The 26,171-nt window shown below is 42.4% G+C and overlaps 1 protein-coding gene and 1 pseudogene across 1 annotated transcript in view; both read left to right on the top strand.

Annotated features, from left to right (window-relative positions):
* LOC105894420 (guanylate-binding protein 1-like) overlaps window positions 1-26,171 on the top strand; it is a 272,853-nt gene that overhangs the window by 119,372 nt on the left and 127,310 nt on the right. The gene's annotated exons all lie outside the window — the stretch shown is intronic.
* Window positions 12,529-24,756, top strand: LOC105894805 (annotated as a pseudogene).

The raw sequence follows: 26,171 nt of genomic DNA, 5'->3' as shown, positions 1-26,171 counted from the left end.
TGAAAAATTCCCTGACAGTCACCTGGTTAATCCTCACACGCACCACTTTCCTCCCGTTCAGGTCAGCACGCTCGCCAGTAACGGTGGTGATGCGCATTTTCGTCGCTTCCCAGCCTGGGGGTCTCGTGGTCAATGTGCCGGGGAGTATGCCAGGTTGCACTAGTGAAATGGTGGAGCCCGTATCGATATGTGCGCAACACAGGGCTCCATCCAACACACAGTCCACATACACTCTGGTTTGACCCAGTCGCCCGAGTCGCAGGTGGTCATGAGTCAAGTAGGTGGTCGATATTGAAGGTGACATCCCTCCCGCCGTGTCACCCTCCTCTAGTTTAAATGTGCACGGGGCGCCGGAGCCGGGCAGTTCCTGGAGACGTGTCCAGGCTCTCCACACCTGTAATTCAATTCAATTTAATTAGCCATAACAATACAATTGTCTCTAGGCGCTTTACAGAGCCCGGAGCCTGAAACCCCCTTAGTGCAAGCACAATGGCAACACGGGCAAGAAAAAACTCCCTGTTAGTCAGGAAGGAACCTTAAGCAGAACCACGGCACGTAAGGGGGAACCCATCTGCTTGAGGTCGGCCGGGTGGAGATAGGAAGGGGGATGGGGAGAGGGTTGTGTGGCAGAAGGGGAAGGGAAACAACAGGTGTTGTACATAGCCTGCATTTGGTAGATGTACATAATATATATACAGACATCCGGTGGTAAATACATAATACAGACAAGACCAGTTTAGTGGGTATACACTGTGCTCATAGGGTTTACTGTTACAGGGGTAAGGGGAGTAGGAACAGAGAAACATGTCGATGGTGGCAATAATATATATTGTATATAAATGCTAGCATAGGGTAGTGAGGTAGAGTAAGTGTACGGCAGTGCGGTGGCGGTGGGCTGTAGCAGCCTTCGTTCCTCGCGGCCCTCTTCGGCCCTCGCCAGCTGCGTTGAGGGGGGTTAGCTGATGCTTGTCGTGTCAGCTCCAACTCTTGCTCATCCTCGCTCATCTCCACCTGGCGTATGCGGTGTCTGGTTTCCGTTGCACATAAGATGTGCTCAACCCGCTCTGCCTCATCCAGGGCCGACACCAGCGAACGAGGAGTGCTCAGGCGAATGTGCTCCCTTAATCGCACCGGCTGGACACCTCGCACAAACGCCTGTAGCGCCAGCTCGTCTTGTTGACTTTGGTTGAACGTTGGGTAACCTCGCCGTGCATACAGTCGGAGGTCTGCCGCAAACGCTCCCAGGCTTTCCACGTCACCTCTGCGCCTGGAGGCGAGTTGATCTCGAGCGCCATCGGTGAACACTCTCCGTCCGTATCTGCGTTGTAGGGCGGCTTCGATGGCGGTCCAACTTGCATGTTCTTCGGGGGGCAGGTCGACCAGTACCTGCAGGGCCTTCCCCTCCAGTGCCAGCGCCACCTGGACTCCCGTTTCCTCCGCCGACCAGCCGTTCAAGTTAGCCGCCAGCCGCACTTGGACCAGGTATGTCTCTAGTGGGTTCTCGCCATTATAGCGGGGCACCTTGGTGTTGGTCCGACGGGGTGCCTCTGCCATCGTGGGTCGATGCTCTGGGTCCCTTGAGAGGGCGGGTCGTAGCAGATGCAGCGGCCAGCTGTACGCTCCCGGTTCTCCAGCTTGCGGTCCTTCTAGGGGCGGGGGGGCGTGGTTCTTCACCTAGAAAGCGCGGCATGCTTGCGCCGTTGAAGAGGCGTCTTGGGATTAAGGTCCTCTAAACTTCATCAGGGTGCTTTCCCGTGAGTGAAGGGGTAGCCATAATCCCAGAAATCACGGAAGTGTGGAATATTTGTTATGGCTTTTTATTAAACACTATACTCAGATATGGCTTTTTCTTTGCCACTCATCAGGCCAGCATCCCAGAGTTGCCTCTTCACTGTAGACGTTGACACTGGCGTTTTGCGGGTACCATTTAAAGAAGCTGCCAGTTGAGGACCTGTGAGGCGTCTATTTCTCAACCTAGAGACTCTAATATACTTGTCTTCTTGTTGAGTTGTGCACCAGGGCCTCCCACTTCTCTTTCTACTCTGGTTAGAGCCCGTTTGTGCTGTTCTCTAAAGGGAGTAGTACACACCGTTGTAGGAAATGTTCAGTTTCTTCGCCATTTTTCACATGGAATAGCCTTCATTTCTAAGAACAAGAATAGACTGGCGAGTTATAACATGAAAGTTCTCTTTTTCTGGCCATTTTGAGAGTATAATCGAACCCACAAATGTGATGCTCCAGATACTCAACTAGCTCAAAGAGGGGCCAGTTTTTTAGCTTCTCTCACCAGCAAAACAGTTTTCAGCTGTGCTAACATAATTGCACAAGGGTTTTCAAGGGTTTTCTAATCATCCAATAGTCTTCTAAGGCGATTAGCAAACACAATGTACCATTAGAACACTGGAGTGATAGTTGCTGGAAATGGGCCTCTATACACCTATGTAGATATTTCCTTAAAAACCAGACGTTTCCACCTAGAATAGTCATTTACCACATTAACAATGTATAGAGTGTATTTCTGATTCATTTAATGTTATCTTCATTGAAAAAACAGTGCTTTTCTTTGAAAAATAAGGAAATTTCTAAGTGACCCCAAACTTTTGAACGGTAGTGTACATACATACATACATACTGTACATACATACAGTGGTGGAAATGTGGTGGAAGTCTCTTCTGGTCTCACAAGGCTAACAGGACATGATTTAGTTTGACACATCAGTGTACCTGCATACATGCACACACATATATGTCTGTCACATATATGTTTCTCCCCAAACCCCAGAGGCCAATGAGAGGATGAGGAGGCAGGATCAGAGGTATAAGGATCTGCAGGACGTGCTCATAAGGTGCCTGAAGGAGAAGTGACTCATGCGCAAATAGTTGGAGGGAGCCCTGGAGAGCAAACTGAAGGAGCAGAGGGAAATGATGACCAGGCTGGGCCATGAGATCGAGCAACTCAAGAAGGAGAAGCAGCAGATTCAGCAGGCTGAGCCAGGGTTTTTCGAGAACGTCATCATGCCTATAGCCAAGATCGGCAGTGATATCTTCTCCACCTTCCTGTAGTACAAATGTATGCATCGCATGTTTAAGTAGTGGGTGGCCTAGTGCTATGATGGGTGAGGGCAGGGCAGGTTAATCTGCAGAGGATCAGTAAACAGAGGAAAGTAGTTGATTTGCCATGTACACAATTATTTGTCTTTTTCTCTGCTTTCTCTGCTGTGAATCAAAAGTGTTCGGGTTTACAAGAGTAATTCATATTACTATATCTTGTTTGTTGTTCCATTTTTCTTCGCAGAGCTGTCTGTAAAAAAAGAAATAAAGCAGCTAATTTGATTTAATTGTTTTGATTTTATTGACGTTACATTTTGTTATTTATCTCTTCAAAGCAATTAGACGAATGGATTAATATCTGAATTTGCCTGCATGTATTTATTCAGACACTTTTATCACAAGTGACTCTCAACTGAGGTAGAACAGTGAAGCTGCAGTAAGTTAACTCTACATAATGGTTACATTACATTCCATTGTCTATGTTCAGTTCCATCTCTGTGTTTGTGATGTCATGGGAGCCAACTGAGGTAGAACAATGAAGCTGCAGTAAGTGGACTATACTTTACATATAAATTCTTCTAAAAAATGCTGTTGGACCTGATAGTTTCTTTTTCAGAAAAGCAACAAGAGACAATGGGCCTCATTCTCGAATGCAGTTAAGAAGAATTTAAGAAGGTGTGGGATATTTTAATATGATTCAGAAGGAAGGTCAGATAATTCATTTAATTAGTTTGATGATCAGATACACTCTAAAACACGATGTTAGAAAAGGGGTTTGGCCCACCGGGTAGAGGATGGGTCATGATACACATTTTAAGCTTTCTGATTGGATGGAGTCAGTTTAGAGGTTAATGATGTGATTGGATACAGGGTCAGCCAGTCAAGGTTGAAGTGGGAGTGTCAGAAGAGGTTTAAAAGGCAGCGCGCGACTTTAGGCAGACAGAAACATTCTAGAACTTTCTCTTATTGTGGTTTAAGATCTGCAATAAATCTTTACTGAAGAATTCACCATCTGCTGTTCGACTCCTGCTTAAATGGGACCGCGTGTGTGTATATTTTAGACACGACAAAGGAAATTCTTCTGAATTGGATTTAGGAAAACATTTGGCATTCATGAAAGTTCTCTCATCTGGGATTTGTTCTGAACTTCAGAAGACTTTCCAAACTCGAAATAGCAGTCGTAAATCGGCAAAGTTTTCTCAAATGCGATTCTTTAAAAAAACACATGGCCATCTTGTGGTTTTTTTGAGGAGTCGCATTTAAGAAAACTCTCCGTGTTAGAAGTGTTAATGCATTTGTGAGAAATCGTTGGTGATTGCGTTCACATCAACTCTACAGACATCCTCGGATTAAAATAATTATAATAATAATAACTACGAGAATATTTGTATCATTAACAATTTCACATGTATAGTCATGATTCTACGAGGCACCGTGATGTCATAAAATAAATAAAAGGACTACACCAGAATGCTGCGCTCGTCTAGTGAGCGTCGTTTGGCACTGCCGTCTGTGCAAGTACGGCAATCCAGACTATTTTCATTTGTAGTTCCACGTTGGTGGAACGAACTGCCTAGCACTACCAGAGCAGGGGCGTCCCTCTTTATCTTTAAGAAGCTTTTGAAGACCCAACTCTTCAGAGAGCACGTCCCTTCCTAACTGGCACTTCGACTAGTGCTTAACTTGCACTTACAGCAGTTACATTCCTGGACTTCTTTTTTATTTTCTATTTCGTTTTTCTATTTCTTATGTAAAGTAGTATTTATTGTTACACTAGGTCTCTATTAGCCTGACGATGTCATACTCATAATTCTAGTCAGAATATGAGTCTGATATCGCTCCATTGGGCTGTGATTATGGGGCGTGTTTCAACCGAACCAGGAGAAAAAATGCCTCTTCGCTCAATTGGTTACCTACAACCAATCAGAACAACGTAGCATGTGACCAGGGCCAGCTGATAAATTAAACTTTTACCGGATCCCGTAGGAAGGAAGGCAAAAACATCTTTTCGATCGACAAATGCCTTGATCGCGTTTCTCTGTTCCTCTTTCAAAATGAATGCACTGTCAATGTCTAAATGGACTCGAATCTATACATTTCAGCTCTCCAGCGGCAGCCATGTTTGTTGAAAACGAATTCAACCCATGTGTTGGTGACGTGCTTGATTACGTTACTGTTGATCATCTGTCCATCATCGTATAAAGCCCGCCTTGACAATTTGATTGGTCCGGCAATTTCGGTCCGAAGATAATTTCTCCCCAATGGAGTAATGCCAGACCGAACTTCCCGACTTCAAATGTTGTGGGCGGGGCTAAGTTCTGTCTGGTATCCAGGCTAGGTCTCTATTGCTCGTAGCTTGACTGTTCTCTCCCTTGTACGTTGTTTTGGAAAAAAGCGTCTGCTTAATGACTAAATGTAAATGTGAATGTACATGAACACTGCAAATGTAAGTGAATAAATAAATAAGCACTAAACTCAATCGTGTTAAAATAGCCATAGTGGAATAGAATGGACACATCTACATCCTGCAACAGTCAGTACCTCCACCTCTGCACCGGTTAAGTTAGATCTGCGTTTACTTGTGCTCGCTTTCCGCTTCGACATGACTCGCTTACGAGTTGCTTTCGTGTGGACTCGGTAGATTCCGACAGCACACATCACTGCGGTTGCGTGCCCTTATAAGGAGCTGGCGGGGCGTGTATGTATGCAAATTCAGGAGCACGAGAACGCGCTTTCAATTTAAGAAAACTCTTCCGGTGGAGCACAGCTCAGAACACTTCTGCTGCGTAGGAACACATTTTCAAACGTTCATGAATTTGGTGGATGTCTTTTTCTTACGTTCTTTCTGCGAAGCCGGTAAGAAACATTTCAGAAAATGTTCGAGAATGAGGCCCAATCAGTCTACATTTGTTTTTGTAATATTGACACTTCAAAAATGAATCAATTTTTACAACAACTATTATTGGAATAAAAAGGTTAAATAGTAGGCCAACCAGACCTGGTTGGCGGTAGAGGTAATGTGTCCTCTGTTTCACACTGAGGTAATGTGTCCTCTGTATCACACTGAGGTAAAGTGTCCTCTGTATCACACTGAGGTAATGTGTCCTCTATTTCACACTGAGGTAATGTGTCCTCTATTTCACACTGAGGTAATGTGTCCTCTGTTTCACACTGAGGTAAAGGCCCTCAATTATCTTCCAAAAGTTGAAATATTTCACGTGACATGCTTTGCACAATAAAATTTGCAATTTCCGTGATTTCTAATACATTTCCCCCTATTTATCACTTGTTCACATTTGTACATTGCAACAGACAGTTTTCATCCAGTACAGTAATCCCCCTGGGTTTAATCCTGGGTACATACATACATACACACACACACACTCAGACACACACACACGCACACACACATATACACACATACACACATACATACATACATAGATACACGCACACACACACACACACACACACACACACACATACATACATACATACATACACACACACACTCACACACACACACTCACATACACACATACACACATACACACATACATACATACATAGATACACACACACGCACACACACGCACACACACACACACACACACACACACATACATACACACACACACACACACACACACACACACACACACATACATACATACATACATACACACATACACACACATATACGCACACACACACACACACACACATACATACATACTGTACATACACACGCACACACACACACACATACACACACATATACACACACACACACACACACATTGAAGAAGAGGCACAGGCGCCATTCTCCATATTACAAGTTAGTGTACCTAAAACCATGATTTAGAAGCTGTTATTTTAATATTATATGAAGGCAAAATTGTTTCATTCGGATGCATCAAAAGTTGAAATTTGAATCACAGAGGACATCTAGAGGCGGTTATCAGAAATTGCCACAACTGCATCTGCAATCAGGCCTATTCTTTCACTTGCCATTGAAACTGGGGTATGTGTATTGCAGCTGGGACTTTTATCAGAGGTACTTGTTTAATTAGCTTGATTAAGTGTAGCCTAACGTTGTCCTTACTTTCAGTTACTATTACGATGAGCCTAACCTTCTTGTCCCTGTGTGTAACTTATGTTTATGCGAGCTTCATGCAGCATACAAGATTTGGTGATTTTCCAGCAGATATACAGTATGTACGGGCGGACATGTGTATGTCGCAAGTGGAAACGAGAGGTTTCCGCGAAGTCAGGTGTCTTCGTGTATTATTGTGAGGTCTAGAGTCCTGTCCACACCCCATAAGATAACCGTATCTTATATCTTATCTTATATAACGGGGTGGAAGTTTTGCACAGACTGAGTGTTCTGCTGTGTTCTCCGTGTCGTTTGTTGCTCAGGCTGTATCAAAGACGTAAGTTAACACAACTAAACTATGTAGTTAACCTACAGGCTTAAGGTCTATATGGCCGTGGGGTAGTTAAGTTATATCGTGGAAAATGAGAGAAGGGTTACAAATATATTAACGTCGTTCGTGATTCTGTATCATCACTTTGTATGTCAGAGGCATAGTTTGAGGCATGTAAATGTGGTCGTTGACAGTAGCGATGCGTTTTATAACCAGCACTGTTTCATTTTCATTCGCTTTCTTTAAAGGTTTGCACTGATCTCAACGACGACTTCACAGCAGCAGAGTGTGAATCTTCCGTCAGCAAACTCTTTACCGAAGGTAGGTTGCAATTTTATAAACACATAGGCTTACGTTTTTTCAAACTATATCTTTTTTTGCCAGAGTATTTACTTGCTTGGGCTTGTGTAAAATCCCTTATGGATTAAAGTGAGTACTCTATTTACCTACACAACTATACAGGCCTACTTAACTTGCAGTTACATTCCTGCACTTCTTTTTTCTATTTCTTATGTAAAGTAGTATTTATTGTTACACTAGGTCTCTATTGCTCGTAGCTTGACTGTTCTCTCCCTTGTACGTCGGTTTGGACAAAAGCGTCTGCTTAATGCCTAAATGTAATGTAAATGTACTGGTTTATTTAATATTGCCATTATTAAACAATTCCAATAATCAGTCCCAAAATAAGAGAACATTTGCTAGCTGTTTGGACCAAAAAGATGACCACATTTAGCCGATGTTGTAGACCAGTGATGTGATTCAGATTCAAAACCAGATAGCAGATCACCAGAACATAAATATAATGGGTATTATGGGCACCAGCAACCAGCAGCCAGGCTCGGGCTGGGTTAGGTCAGGGGAATATCCTCACACATTGCTGTGTTGGATTGGCTCTGGCGCAGGTCACCATTACAATTCTTATGATAATGATATCCCTTAGGATACCAAGAATAAGATTAGGGATGTACAGTACCAGTCAAAAGTTTGAACACACCTTTAATTTGTTTGTAATAAAGTTTTTTCTTTACTTTTATTATTTTCCACATTGTAGATTAATACTGAAGACATTGAAACTACAAAAGAACACATATGGAATGATGTACTAAACAAAAAAAGGGTTATCTACCATGTAGAAAAGAATAAAAGTAAAGAAACAGCGTCTCAAAAAATGAGAAGGTGTGTCCAAACTTTTGACTGGTACTGTATATCATAATCTGATTAGACAGGCCTTATTTAGATCTATGCAGACATTGTACAAGATCACATATAGGTGTCCATGATTATCAGCACAATCCTGTTTTTTTTTTTCTCAGAATAATGAGTTTTATTGCACAGTTTAGGCTGTTGTTGTAAGAATATTATCATTGATTGATTAATTACTGATAACCTGTCTCCTCCGTGTAGCTTCTCCTAGTTTGTCCTGTCATAAACGTCATGCGTTGCGTGTGTCTGGTGGCTGCGTTGCTGTACTGCTTCGTCTCAGTTGCATCTGTGTATGACGTTTCTGCTGCGGCGCTGCTAGTGCCAGGCCTATCTTTCTGCATTGAGTTTACCTTCGATAATGGCCGTCAGTACACAATCAGTTTGGTATCATCCATCAATGATGACTGATCCGAAAAGTTAAAATCAGAAAGTTGACCAATTATAACCAGAATCGGTCACGTGAGCGAGGGCGAAAGAGACAGAGCGCAAAGGAAAACTACTAACTCATCGATATAATGTAATAATAGGCTTCATTGCGTTTTGTCAGCGCGGGAAAACCTTCCCAAATAATTGTGCTCGTTACAAGTTGTGGAATTACTGAAAACTTTATTTCAAAGCTCCAAAACTCTACATTACTCGTGTCTGTTGCGCGGCTCAAAGCCTATATGGAAATGTATACTTGCCGTTCCTGACACAAGTCGCAGCTCCGTAAGTATCTGTGCATGACCCTTCAATGCACGAGCTTAGGGACTCCCAGATGGCACAGAGAGAGATAACTGCAACAATTGTACAAACGTTTGTGTGGTTTACTATCGTTACTTGCCTGATTGAGACCTGAGGGTCAAAGCTTGCATGTAGACTCCCAAAATGAAACGATTTCTATCTAATGAAAAGAACACTGTTCAGTTGAGACCGTCTTTTGTTACCATGAGAAGTTACGTTAACTTAGTTGGGTGACGAGCTAGTTTAGCAGGTGACTAACAATAAAACACTAACCTAGGGTGACCAGATTTGAGTTTGTGAAAAAGAGGACACTTCGTCGCGGGGGGAGAGGGCGGGGTAGTGTCTAGCATGCCGGACCCCGCCCCCTCCCCCGCGACGAAGTTTTCACATCTTTTTCACATGCAGACATGCAGATGACCCCGCCCCTCCCCGCGACGAAGTTTTTAGAGGATAATTATCGTACATCTGGCAGCACTGAGAAGGCTGTCGACCAATGACAGTTCTCTCTACAGTCAGAGCTCGCGCAACAAGGTGGATAGTAAGGGAGATACCCTTTCCAAAACTTGTAAGGGCGTAATAACTAGTTTGTTAAAGAACCAGAGAAACACAAATATCCGACGAGGCACAATCCCGGACGATTTTGGAATCCCTGCCGGACGCATTTTTTAGGTCCCGAAAAGAGGACATGTCCGGGAAAAAGAGGACGTCTGGTCACGTAGGTCTGGTAGCGTAGGTCAGGGTTTCCCAACCCATGGGCCGCGGAGCACCTTCCAGTGGGCCGCGAAAATGTTTTCTACGAAGAACTGGTTTTTAGTTGGGAACAATATTAATTACGGCTGTCAAAATTAACGTGTCAATCTATGAGATTATTGTGGCCGAGATTAACGCGATACAATATTTTAAGGCAACTTTGTTTACTTCCGGTGTGCGTTGACCAATGACACGATACCGCCGCGTGCCTGAAGTCAAATCAGTTAGATAGGAGAGACCGAGACGGTGGTGAAAGATAGAGAGAGCTGAGGGATTGTTGGGCGGAAAGTTTCTGTTTAAGAGGCAAAATGACGGAACAATCGACAAAACTAAAGTTGTATGTAGCATTTGTCAAGCTGAATTTAGCTATCACAGAAGCAGCTCGTCTTTAAGTTATCACCTTAATGCAAAGCATCCGACAGAAAGCAGTCCCAGGTTAGATGGTCGCCAACCCACACTCCACGACTTCTCTAGGAAAATAACTAGACCAGTCCGTGAAAAGGTTACCAACGCTTAAGCAGTTGGGGTTGCCGGTGACTGTCGGCCCATCAACATAGTTGAAGACGGTGGGCTGACTGAGGTGTTTCGAATTGCCTCAGGGGACAATTCTTACGATTTACCGTCGAGGTGCACCATTGTGTCTTGCATACATTCCTTGTATGACGGCGAGAGAGCACGAAAAAAAACACCATTAAACAACAGTGTCTAAAACACACGCTGTCTGAAGTGATTACTCGTTAATTTATAAGATTTAGTCTTTAGAAGAAAAACAAACTTTTAATCGCGATTAATGAATTTCAAAATGTAAGATTAATTAGTTATTTTTTTTATCTATTGACAGCCCTAATATGAATACAATTTATGATTATAAAATATATAAATAGGCATAACAGACAGATCATGAAAATAATATCCTATCCTATCAAACTTTACAGCGTCATCAAGTTGAGGCGCTCAGTTAAGGTTTAGTCTGTGGCGATATTAGCGGTTTCTTAAGCGGAAGAATGACAGCACTGATAATGTCATACTACCGAAAACTACTAAAATTCAGCGTAAATACAACCCTGATTAAATTAGATTTGGTTTTCTGAATGGAGGTTGAGCCCAGGGCGCAGTGTGTTGAGTGCATTTTAAAGCTGTCTAATGAGGCACTCAAACCTTCAAATCTGAATCGACATTTGGAGACGCAACATCCAGCATTCACGTACAGAACCAGGTCCTGGAAAGGATGAAAGGCAGCCCGTTCCTTTTAAAACAAGACGGGTCGACGGACGTCAGTAAAGCTGCATTAGTGCTGTTTTTTGTGCGTTATCATTGGAGTGGTATTCTACAAGAGGACATGCTTTTCTGTGGAGAACTACCAACTCGAACTACTGCCCAGGAGTGCTATTTATGTTGATAATAGACTGCAGCCACAGATTTAAATCATTATTTCAATTATTTGAATCATTATATTGACCTATTTGAACCTACTATTTGCATGTCTGAAGCATCACCTATTTGCATTAGGCCTAACTGAGTGGTCTTGTTGGCATGTTTCATCACTTGTTTTGAGTGCATCCTATCTTTTGGGTCTATTCTGGTTTTATTTCCTTGCTTGTTTTCTGTGCACAAATAGGCCTAGGCCTACTGAAACCAATTTCCTCCTTGTGGTTTTATGTTGTTTTTTGGTGCACAATACAAGTTGGATGCAATATCTAGAGTTAGATTTTCTTTTATTCATTTCTAGGCTTCCACCTGTAGCAGGTGCTGATGTTGCTTTTTGTGACACATAACAATCGCTTATTAATTAGAATGATCGGATTATAAATTAAATTAGCCTAATGGAATATAGATTAGCTAAAATAAGCGGGGTGTCTGTTGGGCCCCGACCTGTTACAAATACGAAAAGTTGGGCCTCGGAGTCGAAAAGGTTGGGAACCCCTGGCGTAGGTTATTTCACTGTGCTGTATTTGGCACATGATTTCATTTTATTGCTGATTCCAGCGGTTGATGGACAAATGAGTATAGTTAATTGTCACGTACATTCCACTGTGGTCTTCTTCGGCACATTTCACTTTCCAGCGGTGTACATGATTTTTTTCTCTCAGCAGGGGAATTTCTGATCAATATTCAGTCATCTCTACGGTTTAGGTAATTTTACTTTCCAACGGTGTAGATGGTATTTTTCTCAGGAGGCACACCTATCTTTTACGAGAAAACTGCAGTGACTCACATGTGCACCAAGCATGGGCATAAACAGTTTTGGCGCTGAAGTCACCACTGTCTTACCCCTGCCTGACACTGTAAAAAAACAAGGAATGATATGATGGAAGAACAACAATATCTAATTGAGTCAAGATTTGTGTGTGGTGTTAATTTTGTAGGTTGCCCTGATATTTTACAAGCAGCCATGTCTGGAGGTCCACCCCACATGCCAGCGCCTGTGTGCTTGATTGAGAATGCAGAGGAGGGACTGCGGACGGTGGAATCAGCCCTGGACATCCTCAGGGGGATCCAGGAGCCTGTGGTGGTTGTGGCTGTGGTGGGGTTGTACCGCACTGGCAAGTCTTACCTCATGAATCGGCTAGCTGGGCAACAGTCAGGTAAACCACACAGGTACACACACACACACACACACACACACACACACACACACACACACACACATGTACAAACTCACACTCATACACACACATTTATAGGGATGGGAATTGTTAAGAACCGGTTCCCAGTGGGCCGATTCCTTGGAATCGTTAGCCAAAGTCCTTTTCGATTCCGCTATCAATTCTTAAAAAAAAGATTTTTTATTCATTTTTTTCCGATTCCGCTATATATACATTTAAAAAAAACGATTCATTTTCAATTTTTTTTTTTTTAAATTGGTCTTTCATGTGGAACAAAGGCCCTGCTAGAATTCGGAAGTCACTTCTACAAAAACCAAAAACATCAGGCGGAATTGCCCTACCAAATTTTCAAGTGTATTATTGGTCAGCAAATATACATTGCATACTGTACTGGCTACATTGCCATTATGGCCTTAGTGACTGGGTCCCGACCTGGGTAAAATTGGAGGAGGCTTTATGCAGACCAATGTCTCTTGAAGCACTGGCTTGTGCACCGCTCCCTATGCCCTCTCTCAAACCAGACTGTGGTCCTGTAGTTAGTCAGTCATTGAGAATTTGGAAACAGTTTAAACGTTGCTACGGAATCAAAGCCATTTCTATATTCTCTCCTTGCAACAATAATCCAGCCTTCCCCCATCTCTGCATGGACAATGCATTTGAGGTTATGGCGCAGGAAAGGCATTGCGGTATTTAAAGATCTATACATAGATAAAACATTTGCCTCCTTCGCTCAACTATCCCTACATTTGCAGCTCCCTAAAACTCACCTTTTCAGATACTTCCAGATTCGGGGATTTTGTGCAAAAGAATTTTAAAGGCTTTCCAGCAGCCCCTACTGAGCCACTTCTAGATAGGATACTGCAAACCAACCCCCACAATAAATCATAGACTCTGCACCACCGGAAGATCTGTCAGTGCGACAACAATGGGAGATAGATATGGGCTATAAGTTTGATGATGAGGACTGGACTGAAGTCCTAAACAGAATTCACTCCTCTTCCATCTGTGCTCGCCACAGTCTTATTCAACTTAAGTTTATCCACCGAGTATATTGGACCAAAGCCAGACTTTCTAAGATCAAGCCTGACATTGACCCTATATGTGATAGATTCAGGCAGGCTCCAGCTACATTGATGCACATGTTCTGGCTTTGCCCCACATTAATAACTTTTTGGAAGTCCATATTTAGCTCTATTTCTAAAGCCTTAAACATAAACCCTCCCATTGACCCCTCTTCCTCTGTTGCCCTCCCTAACCTCCCACCTACAAATATCCCTCTTTCAAAACGCCAGAAAGATGCCCTAGCCTTTGCCACTTTAATTGCCAAAAGGTCCATTCTTATGGCATGGAAATCTCCACAGCCACCCTCTCATGTTCACTGGATGAGGGATCTAATGCACTGCATTCACCTGGAGAAAATTAGATATACAAGACGAAATTAAGACAGAGCAATTCCAATTCACCTGGGGTCCTTTTATATCCCTCTTCTCCTCTCTTAGCTCTACTGAACTTACTCCCCTACTAGTTTCCTAAGTCTGACTCATTCTGTGCCGCCGTACACACACACACAGCCTCAGCCTAATACACACAAACATCCATAATCTAGGAATCCAGAGATAACCCCCCCCCCCCCCCTTTTTTTAAATTGTATTTATTTTTTCTTCTTTTTTTTATTTTTATTTTTTTTCTTCAATGTATATACATATATGTATGTGTACAGACTATGATTTGTCTTTATTTTAGGGTGCTGTCTGGGTCGTGGGAGGTGGAGGGGGGAAGGGGAGAATTCCTTGTAAAACTTGAATCCGTCTCATTTTATGTTTTCATGTGTTGTTACTTCAAGAAAACAATAAAAACAAATTTGAAAAAAAAAAAATAATAATAATTTGGATTCCGGTATCGATGTAACTGCTGTTTAGGTATGTCACGCAGCTTTTGTTTTAGACTGCAGCCAACATGGCGTCTAGGCAGAGGTGTTCAAAAGTGTGGTTATATTTCACGCAAAAAGATGACCACAGGGCCACTTGCAATGCTTGCAAAACGTCTCTTTCGTCAAAGGGGGGAAAAACTACCATTACTCCGAAACATTTCTCCATACTGCATGCAATAACTTTGCAGGAATGTCGCGTTTTTAAGCGCTACGGAGTGAAGATAACGTTAATGAATCCCAACCAAGCAACAGCAGCGCAGCTAACGCTAGCGCTTCATCTGTTAATATCGAAGGTAAACTCTAACAGTCTATTGTGTTAGTGCCATTTGTTTCATTGTTTAAACCAGCGAAGGGTAACCGTCTGGGCCAGTTTAGTTTGCTCTGTGTTAGAGATATGCAGGAGGTTATTTCTTCCAACTTCAGTGGTTCATCTAGGCTTACTGCCATTTCTTCACTTATAGTTGGAATGTCTAAATTATTAAGAAAAGATTCCATGACAGAGGTGTCAGAGGGAGGTTGCGATTTGAAGAGGTTGGAGTAAAATTAGGAAAACTGAATTTATTTTGGTTGGATCTGTGGTCAGGTTATGAGAGGACTGTATATTTGTGATATAAAATGAGAGGCACACTGATGTCTCAGCTGTGAGGATAGAAGACGGCTATCCCTGTCCCCATGTTCATAATAAGTCACTCTTGTATGCTGTAGTAGTTGTTTAGGTGGTTAAGTAGGTGCAGCTTTACTTGTTGACAACAGGCCAAATTCAGTTTGGAGCTGTAGACGTTTGGCTGTCAGATCAGGATTAAGTGAGGAGGCCTATTGTCTATCTACATCTTAGATGCTCATGAGTTCATGAGTTCTTGCTGTCTCATTCTTCTATTTTTAGTCAGATGTGCACTAAAAGAAATGATATGCCCACCCAGAAATGCTTTTAACGTTTCCCATGAAAGCGATGGAGATGTCTGACCAGACCTGTTGGTATCTAAAAGAATTTGATGTTTGTGGATAGGTAGTCTCAGAAATCTGTGTTAAGTTTCCATCCTCCTTGATGTCTATGTGAACCTGAAGAGAGACAAAGTAGTATGCGAGGGGCATGACCAGAAATTACAATAGCAGTGTATTGTGTATAAGTGCCAGAAGATGGAAGGGCCTTGTCAATAAAAAAAATAGTCAATACGTGAATAGACCTGATGAACAGTGGAGAAGTAAGGCAAATCTTTAGGGTTGGTGTGAGAAAAGTACCAGGGGTCAACACACCCTATCTGATCCATAAACGCTGATAAGGTCTTAGACATTGCTCTCGGGGTGGTTGATTTGGATTTTGAACGATCAAAGCTTGAGATCCCGTCCTAAAATTAAACCAAAAAAAGTGGACATAAAAGTTGGGCTATCCCAGTTTGGGGCATAGACATTTGCTAGTATGCTAATATTTGGTATAGCATACCTGAAACTAAAATAAATCGACCACACACAATGGTAGGGAGTGTGCAATGGGCTAGTATAGCCAGTTAAGGAATAGACAGTGGGTTGCCAAGATGGGGATCTTCCCAAATAGTGAGCCCGCATCGATGTATAAAAACTGTGTTATAACTCATTTATAATGGCTTATTAATGACTTACAAAGTGTTTACAACCTAATTAATAACCTAATTATAAACCTTTTATAAACCTTTATAAATGGAACCTTATTGTAAAGTGGTACCCAGATGTCTGATGCTCGTCCACAAAAAAAAAAGAGAGTGGCGAGAAGCGAGCGTACATACAACCAGTTTATGATGTAGTGTCATCTGCTCCTAATATTGTAATGTATTATACCCTTAGCATTAGGATACAGGAAAGGAAGAAGTAGAGAAAGAAATCGATGAAGATTGCATTGGTAAACGCAAATCTACCTGATAATAAAAGAATGCCAGCACGAAATCTCCACAATTCAAGCAATAGGCTATGTTGCTGCATCTAGCTGGTTATTGCATTGACAAATAGGCTCATATAACAATGATATGGCTATCAACGTTGAAACTAGCTACAAATTAAAAATTAACAAAATGATCGGCATGGTTCACTGGTATTTCAACAAGAGATGTACAAGTTACTTACAGTCCAATTGCATAGCTAGTGGACCAACACAGAGGTCAGGCAGCCAGGCTATTATCACCTGGGGTCAGGGATGTAGCCACTCTCAAATTACCTAACCTCCTGGGTTGAAAAGCAATCTTTGTATAATGCTTCTGTGCACTGGGGAGAGTCGAAGACGTGTTCTTTATTGTTGTAGGTGACTTGGAGACGGGCTGGGTATAGCATACCAAACTTCACTCCCAGCTTGTAAAGAAGCCCCTTGACCTGGTTAAATGCTGTTCGTCTTTTTGCCACCGCTGCGCTGAAATCCTTGTCAATTCTAATTCTGTGATTTTTGTAGGAGATGTCCTTATGAGATTTTGCCCATTTCAGTACAGTCTCTTTCTCTATGTAACGGTGAAATCTTACAATGACTGGTCACGGAGAATCCCCTGGTCGCGGTTTAAGTTGTAGGCTTCGGTGAGCACTGTCAAACTCAGGTGGGTCAGAAAGCAAGTCGTCCAGCAGGGCAGAGAACAACTTGGCCATAAAGTCCCTAGCATCCTTTCCTTCCATGTTCTCCGGGAGTCCCGATACTCTGAGGTTTTGGCGTTTTGATCGAGACTCCAGGTCCTCCACTTTAGCTTTGATCTTCAAACACTGACTTTAGTGAGGATTGGAATGTCAACCTCCAACTGTGTTGACCTATCACTATGGTCAGACAGGCTAGTATTCATCTCTCTGATAGTAGAGGCTTGAGTTACCAATGTCGCTCCAATGGATTCAACTGAGGACTTTCGAAGCAAACTCTATGGGTTCCGGGAGGGCTAGCCCCAACGTGCTTTCGTCATACGCAAATGAGTATAAGTACGTCATATGGCTTTGATCAAGTCACATTCTGTCAAGATGGCTAGCGTTCAGTGCAACAACTCGATTCCTCACTGTATTTTCCCTTCTTTTTTTACTTTGTTTCCCTGTATCCTGTGAAGGTGTAGCTTTGTTGGAAGCCTGTCCTCGTCCCCCTATTGTGGCAGCCTGTCCCTCTGTCGTGGCAGTCTGTCCCTCTGTCACTCTCCTCACAAAAAAACGATCCATTGGTGCTTCTGACCAGCTAACTCGACGTTAGAACGAAATGTTAGCTAAAGACAGTAGATAACTTCAGTCCTTCACCAAAAGTATTACTTTCGACTAAACTTCAAAAGTACAGGTAGGCTATGTTTAACTGTAGATGCTTGTCAACTTCACGTGCGAGACTGTACGTTATGAATAATATGCGTATGGCGTGACGTTAGGGACACAATGCATTAACATTAGCAAAGCACAGGCTACCATAGACTGGATAGGTGCAAGGCTACATTCTGTCAGCGTGAATCCCCTTTATATTATTTTAGACATATTTTTCTTATTTTAGATATTTTTCACGATATTCAACAGTAATCTGGAAATGTGTTGAAATATCAAAGCGAATTTATAAAATAAAAAAAGTCAATGGTGAACTGATCAACATAGGCTCATGTCGCGGACCCCCTGCAATGCCGCTGCGAACCCCCGGTTGAAAACCCCTGTTCTGGACCAAATGCATCCATTCAATGGGTTTTTCTACAAAGGGGGGAGCGGGGAATCCTACTCCCCAGGTTTTACCAAAAATCAAAGAAAATCGTGGCTAGCAGGCTGTGAAGCGGTCTGTATTTCTATATACCACTGTCACTTTTCATAGGTTCAGTGTGAATGTTCACTCCATGCATGCTACTTGCACTAACACCGAGTTATTTTCTATGTGAAAACCTTTTGTAAGCCAATACTTTCAAGATCAGTCAAGAAAATATTGTTGGTTTTGACTTATATGTTGCCCCCTTCTTTATGTTGTTACTGGACATATCATGTGTCCTGTTAAGCTAGTTTACATCATACAACATTTGAGTAATGTGAATAATGAATAAGTGGGATAATTTATTGTGGAGCCAGATCATTTTTGCTTATGAAGGCTCCTGGATGCAACTTTCTTCCATAGCTTTCCACCTGTAACTTATGTAGCTAGAGGGGAAACTTTCTGTTATGTGCTGCCATCTAGCGGACAAAAAGGTTTTGCTATATGAGTTTAATTAGCTAACAACAAATTGATACAATTGTGTTGCTTAATGTACCTACTGAATGGGTCGTCTTAATCATTATCAGAAAAATTGCCCTCCTTGAGAATTTTTTCAGGAGCCGCCACTGGTCATGAATGCATATTTACTTACAAAAACACCCCCACACATTAAAGCATATATGCATTCAAAAATGCATTTCAGTAATCATTTCAAAATAATTCAAATCCATCTGTAGCCACGGTTTGTGGGCCCAAAGATACATCAATACAATTAAACACACCATCACAGTAGGGCCTAGCGCCTTTGTTGCTATGACAACATTGATAAGGGATTCAAATATAAGTTGTTTATTTCAGGCTTTGCTCTGGGCAGCACCATTGAGTCTAAAACCAAAGGCATCTGGATGTGGTGTGTGCCTCACCCCTCTAAACCAGGTGAGTAAATCTACTTATTAATTAATGTGTTTGTAATGAAGCGCTCTGGAATCTTTAGTGGAGAGCCAATGTGTAACACTGTGTAAGTTACTATTGTTATTGTTGTTACTATGGTGACCATGTGTAACACAAGAAGTAGAAGGCTGTGTCAGTGACAATGGGATGACCTCTGTTTCAGGACATACGCTGTTACTGCTAGACACTGAAGGACTGGGTGATGTCGACAAGGTGAGGACACCAACATTGCACTATTTAAATACATGTTATACTCATACGCTGTTTACTGCAGTGGCATAACAGGGGAAAGAGAAACAAAAACAACAAAATATTTCAGAATGCTGTCCTCAACAACATTATTCAAGTGTATTTTGTGCAAATACTTTAAAGAGCAGAAAATGATGCCTGCAACTTCTACCTGTACTTGAATGCTCCTCATTAAAATTACTTAAAATCTCATCGTAGGGCGACTCAAAGAACGATGCCTGGCTCTTCTGTCTTGCCGTGCTGCTCAGTAGCACCCTGGTGTACAACAGCAAAGGCACCATCGACAACCAGGCTCTAGAGAAACTCCAGTATCCTCTTTCTCTTTCTCTCTCTCTTTCTCTCTCTCTCTCACACACGCAGCCACACACATCTCCGACACACACACACACACAAACACAGAGATATGCACACAGACAGATACGCTGACACATGCACACACACTTTCCCTCGTAGTCTCAGGACATAAACATTGGTGACTACTAGAGCCCGACTGAGCTAATAGCTGAACCATTAATATCAGCAAAATGAATAACAAGTATGCAAAAGCCGATCATAAATCGATGCGAAAGCCGATCATTAATCCTTCAACTAAATTACTCATAGGGGGGACAGCAGCTTTGGCAACATTCTTGTTTCTTGTGTTATACCTCTGAACTAGTGAGAAAAAAATCACCAAGTCATTCAGAGATTTCCTCATCAAAAATGGACTTTACTCGAGAGCAGGAACATACCGCGATCTGAACTAATATAATGAGACTCGAACAATCGATCCTCAGATCATGGATCAAGGCAGAAAAAGTGCATAACTGATGACAAATTGACAAAAACTGACAAATTCCTCAAATATTGAAATTGGTATCAGTCTTAAAAATTGACCTATATTGGTCAGGTTCCAATGACTATAGGGTAAACATACACACATTCACACACACACACACACACACACACACACACACACACCCTGTAACTCAAAGATCGTGTAGCTGGGTGGAAATGCCAACTGAAAGATTGCCGTCTTACACCACTATTATACTATGTATGTATATTAAAACAGACCTCTATTTTAGCTCTGAAGTTAGTTGTTCTGCATCATGTTCTGTTTGATGTTCCTCTCTTCCTTACAGCATACAGGTTACATTTGAGTTATAGGAAGGTAGAAAACACAACTTAACATAATTGGGGTGTCTGGGAGTATGGTTCAAGGTATGTATGGAGTAACAGTATGGGGTCTACCTAGATATAAAATGGTGTGAAGGTCAGCAGAAAGATAAGGTCTGTCAATGAGTGTGGCGTGAATGTGATACATTCTTGTGAGGGGGAAATCCAGTTTCAACTACTTAGAAAGTATATGAAAAACATGAAAAACACCAATATTCTTCAGGGTAAACACATACACACACACCCCGTTTTATAGCCTTTTATATGAATAAGATTTGAAACTTTAAACGTAAAAAGCAGTACTGCAGTCTCTTTTCCTTAACCCATCACAGCTATGTGACTGAGCTGACCGATAACATCAGAATAAAGTCACCAGAAGCCTGTGATGAGGATAATGATGATGATGAGGGCAGTAAGTTTGGCCGCTTCTTCCCCGACTTCGTCTGGGCTGTTCGGGACTTCACTCTGGAGAGGAAGATCGACGGTCATGATGTGAGTGAGGACGGGTACCTGGACCATGCCCTGCAGCTGAAGAAAGGTTAGTCTCAATGAATGTTAAATATATAGTTTTTTTTTCTTGACAAAATCGATATGGCTTGTTCTCTCTTTCAGTAGTAGCATAATATTCTACCCTTGTTGTAGAGGCATACACTTCAGATATTAGTTTAAAGTTATACATTCATACATTTAAGAACACCCTATTTAAATGTAAAGTTTAGACAAGGTTGAGAGTAATTGGCTTCAGTTTCAGACTGCATTTGGATTTGCTTTCACAGGTCGGACTAAAAAAGTGGAAGAGTACAACCGACCGAGAAACTGCATCCGGGACTTCTTCCAAAAGCGGAAGTGCTTCACCTTTCCGTTCCCAACGTTGCCAGTCAACATGAAAAACCTGGACTCCATGGCTGAGACAGACCTTTTCCCAGACTTCCAGGCAGCCGCTAAAAACTTCTGCAGTTACGTCTTTGCAGAGAGCCGTGTGAAGACGGTAAAAGGTGGCTACGAGGTCACCGGCAGCCGTGAGTCACAGAGCTTCTTTTGTATCACTGTTCAAATAAGAAGGAAGAACTGAATAAATGCAACAGGACAAAAAATAGAAAAAGGATCTTATGGATGGATGGATGGATGGATGGGTGACTGCAGTCTCACACAGCCCAGAAATGTTTTAGTCCACACTTTATTTTAAGTAGCTTCTGGTGCAATGTACATACAAATGTTGAGTAGTTAAAGGTTTAATGTACACAATACTACACATACAGTACATAATACAACACAGTTATAATGTTAACATAGAATATGTTACTAACCCTATTCATGTTCAAAACCCTACTATACTGTAAAAACATTTAATAAACCGCATGTATTTGTACTTGGAATGATTATCTACATCACGTCTTAAGTGCAGATACTTAAAAACCTTTACACCTCAATCTTGAAATGTTAATACCATACTAAGTGGGAATTTAAAATAATGTGAAAGCAATGTTTTTGTTTGACTTATACTCTGATAACTATGATTTGAGATCTAGATTGAGTGACCACAAACATATACCTCCTTGCCTTTCACTCATTGTCTCTAGGGTTCAGCCATCTTGTGAAGATCTACGTGGACACCATCAACAGTGACAGAATTCCCTGTCTGGAGAATGCTGTGGTTGCCATGGCAGAGATCGAAAACCAGTCGGCCATGAATAAGGGCTTCCAGCTCTATGAGCAGGGCATGGGGGATTTTAGTAAGGACATGGATAAAATGGATGTTGGAACTGTCTCGGCAAAACACCATGCCTCAACAGCCTGGCAATGCAGGAATTCCAGAAACGTTCCTTTAAGGATGAGGGGGGGAAATACATGACACAGCTGGCGGTGAGTCTGGATAAGTTGAAAAACTGCGCTTTTTCTAATATCAAGGAAGGATATATATTGATTTATCCATTAATTTTATCCAAAGACTTATAAGGGTTTACAGGTATTTTGTTAGCACATTACTCTTCTGGTAGAACTAGTTGTGTTGTTCAAATAGACTCCGGTTGACGGTTGAGAGGGAGAGATCTGCACCCTTGGAGTGGTTGTGAGCAAGAGAGAGTAAAATGGATGCAACTACCAGAGCAGGGGTGTCCCTCTCTATATTTAAGAAGCTCTTGAAGACCCAACTCTTCAGAGAGCACCTCCTTCACTTCCTCTCCCTTCCTCTTCCTTCCCTTATCTTTCCTCTAATGCTATCTCCTTTAACTAGTACTGAACTCGCACTTACAGTACTTAAATTCCTGCACTTTTTATTTCTTATGTAAAGTAGTATTTATTGTTACACTAGGTCTCTAGTGCTTAAACGCAATTCCCTGATTAAAGTCAACACAATAGACGAATTCCAGGTGTACCAACATTGCTTTGGCTAAAATGTGTGCTGTGGATTCCCCTCCGATAGGAGAAGGTGTCTAAGCTCTATGATCAGCTGATCACTCTGAACATGGAGGCCTCAGAGAAGAAGTGTGGGAAGCTTCTCTTGGATCTGTACGCACCGATGGCCGCCAACATTCAGCAGGGCAACTATGCCAAGGCAGGCGGGTATGAGATCTACTGCACTGACCGAGACGCCATGGTGGCCAAGTACCGGCAACATGACAAGAAAGGCATGAAGGTGAGTGCAAGGGCAGTGTGTGTGTGTGTGTGTGTGTGTGTGTGTGCGCGTGCGTGTGAGAATGTGCATATGTGTATGTCCGTGGGTTAGTGAGTGAGTGTGTGTGTGTGTGTTTGTGTGTGTGTGTGTGTGTAATTGTGTGTGTGTGTGTGTGTGTGAGTGTGCATATGTGTGTGTGTGTGAGTGTGTGTGTGTGTGTGTGTTTGTGTGTGTCTAAGTGAGTGTGTGTGTCCACCCTACCTCCTCCTCTCTAACTGTTTTTTCTCTCTTGTCTTCAGGGGGAAGACCTGTTGGAGAAGTTTCTCCAGGAGAGGAACGCTGAGGCCAACTCCATCTTGAAGGCTGACGAGAAACTCACAGAGTCTGACAAGAAGATGGCCGGTAAGACGGCTGCCACCAACACACGCAATGTCAGCCAATCAGAGCAAAGCAGTGATTTTCAGCCAATCAGAATCAATTGTCACACCAAGGCTAACAGGACATAAATTAGTTTCACACATGAGTGTATCTGCAGACATATACATACATACATACATACATACATACATACACACATAAATGCATACGTACGTAAATACTCCATATGATGATTACAGTAGGAGAGTTTCTCCCCCTTCTTACCCTCTCCCTTAATTCCCCTCAGAGGCCCGTGAGCAGGCCAAGGTGCAGGAGCAGAAGGTCAAGGCCGAGGAGCAGCGGTCTCTGGACCTACAGCGCGCCCTGGAGGACGAGCGTCGCAGCCAGGAGGAGCGCGTGAGGCGCCTGCAGGAGAAGATGGCTGAGGAGAAGAAGCTCCAGCACGAGGAGTTGGATCGAGCCCTGGAGAGCAAACTGAAGGAGCAGAAAGAGATGATGGAGAAGGGCTTCAAGAACCAGGCTGAGATGTTGGACCAGGACATCAAGGATATCAAGAAGGAGAAGCAGCAGATTCAAGAGGATAAGCCAGGGTTCTTTGAGAAAGTCATGATGCCTTTAGCAAAGATTGGCGGTAGCATCCTCTCCGGCTACTTAGAGGCCAGAACAATGCATGGTAAAATGGGTAATATGCATTATTAGTGGGTGGCCTAGTGCCAATGCTGCCCAGTCCTGCTATGATAGGGTGAGGGCAGGGCAGGCTTATCTGCAGAGGATCAGTAAAGAGAGGAGAGTAGTTGATTTGCCATCTACACGATTAGTTGTCTTTGTATCTGCTTTCTCTGCTGGGAATCAAAAGTGTTGCGGTTTACAGGAGTCGTTCATATTACTATGTCTTGTTTGTTATTCAATTTTTTTCTTTGCAGTGCTGGCTGTAAAAAAGGAAATAAAGCAGTTGATTTGATTTAATTGTTTTCATTTTATTGATATTACATTTTTTTGTTCAGTTCCATCTCTGTGTTTGTGATGACATGGGAGCCAAATCAATTTGACTAATGGATTCATATCTGAATTTACCTCCATGCATTTATTCTGACACTTTTATCACAAGTGACTGAGGTAGAACAGTGGAGCTGCAGTAAATGGACTATACATATGAATTCAAATACTTATTTGCTGCGATCAAATGCAAATAAATTCATAACTGTTATAAAATACAGTTTTCTGAATGTTTTTGTTGATATTCTGTCTCTCACTGTTAAAATAGACCTACCATTACAATTATAGATCACGCATTTCTTTGCAAGTGGGCAGGGGGTTAAATACTTATTTTCCCCACTACATATAAATTCTTCTTCATTTTTTTTGTCGGACCTGATAGTTTCTTTTCAGAAAGCAACAAGAGACAATCTACATTTGTTTTTGTAATATTGACACTTCAAAAATGAATCAATTTTTACAATAACTATCGAAATAAAAAGGTTAAATAGTAGGCCAACCAGACCTGGTTGGCGGTAGAGGTAATGTCTCCTCTGTTTCACACTGAGGTTAAGGCCCTCAATTATCTTCCGAAAGTTGAACGCTTTCCCCTCCAGACGCGGGGAAAAAAAAAATTGAGCTAAAAAAGGACTGATGGATGGTTGTTAGCAAGAAAAACACACAACACTTTCCCTCCACACCAGTGCTGCACTTCTGATGCAGAAAACACACAACACTTTACCTCCACACCAGTGCTGCACTTCTGATGCAGAGAAGCGTCATCTATGTTCAACTGAGTCTTGTGTTCTTTCAGCATGTTCTCCTCCTCTGCATCTCTCTGGACAGTCTTAGGCCTGGTTTATAGCCTACTTATGTCGCCGACACTTTTGAAATGGTCGGCGACAAAAAAAAAAATGTCGCTCAAGCTGTTTTTGTTACGTCACAATGGAGGCGCCTGGATGGCAGCCTATTTACAGTAGCTCCGTTACTTTTCTAACATTTTTCGAAATTTTCACTATTTTCATTTGTTTTTTCACCTTTATCAAAGTGCTAGTACTGTGTAGTTATATCGTCTGATACTATTGGTATAGTTTTTCAGTGACTTTGATCAATATAGTTCGATTTGATTACTTTTGCATTTTTCACGGAGAAGTGTATTTTTGAATAATGCTGTGCTACTCCAGAGAGATGCTCCTAAGATGCCGGGCTGCGAGCACTCCCCTGTTAAATATTCCTGCGGAGATACGAAGGCACAGAAGAGGTACCAGAGCTGGAGTGAAAGTGAGAGTGAGATATGAAAGAGAGACAACGGCACGAAGTCGGGACACTGCTGAGCTTTCAATGAGTGACCACAGGCGGCAACGCCCCTCCGATACCATCGCCGGCAACTGGAAGTCCATGGAATGCTCTGTCATCTGCTTGACTGAGACCTGGCTGGATGGGGGCACCCCTGATGCAGCGGTCACACCCCCCAGCTTCACTTCTTCACTTCTTGGAGGCCTGCAGAGAGGTCTTG

Source organism: Clupea harengus, chromosome 24 (genome assembly GCF_900700415.2).
Source record: "Clupea harengus chromosome 24, Ch_v2.0.2, whole genome shotgun sequence".
Classification (NCBI taxonomy): Eukaryota; Metazoa; Chordata; class Actinopteri; order Clupeiformes; family Clupeidae; genus Clupea; species Clupea harengus.
Note: the sequence above shows the minus strand (reverse complement) of the source record. Positions and strands in the feature narration are given on the sequence as shown.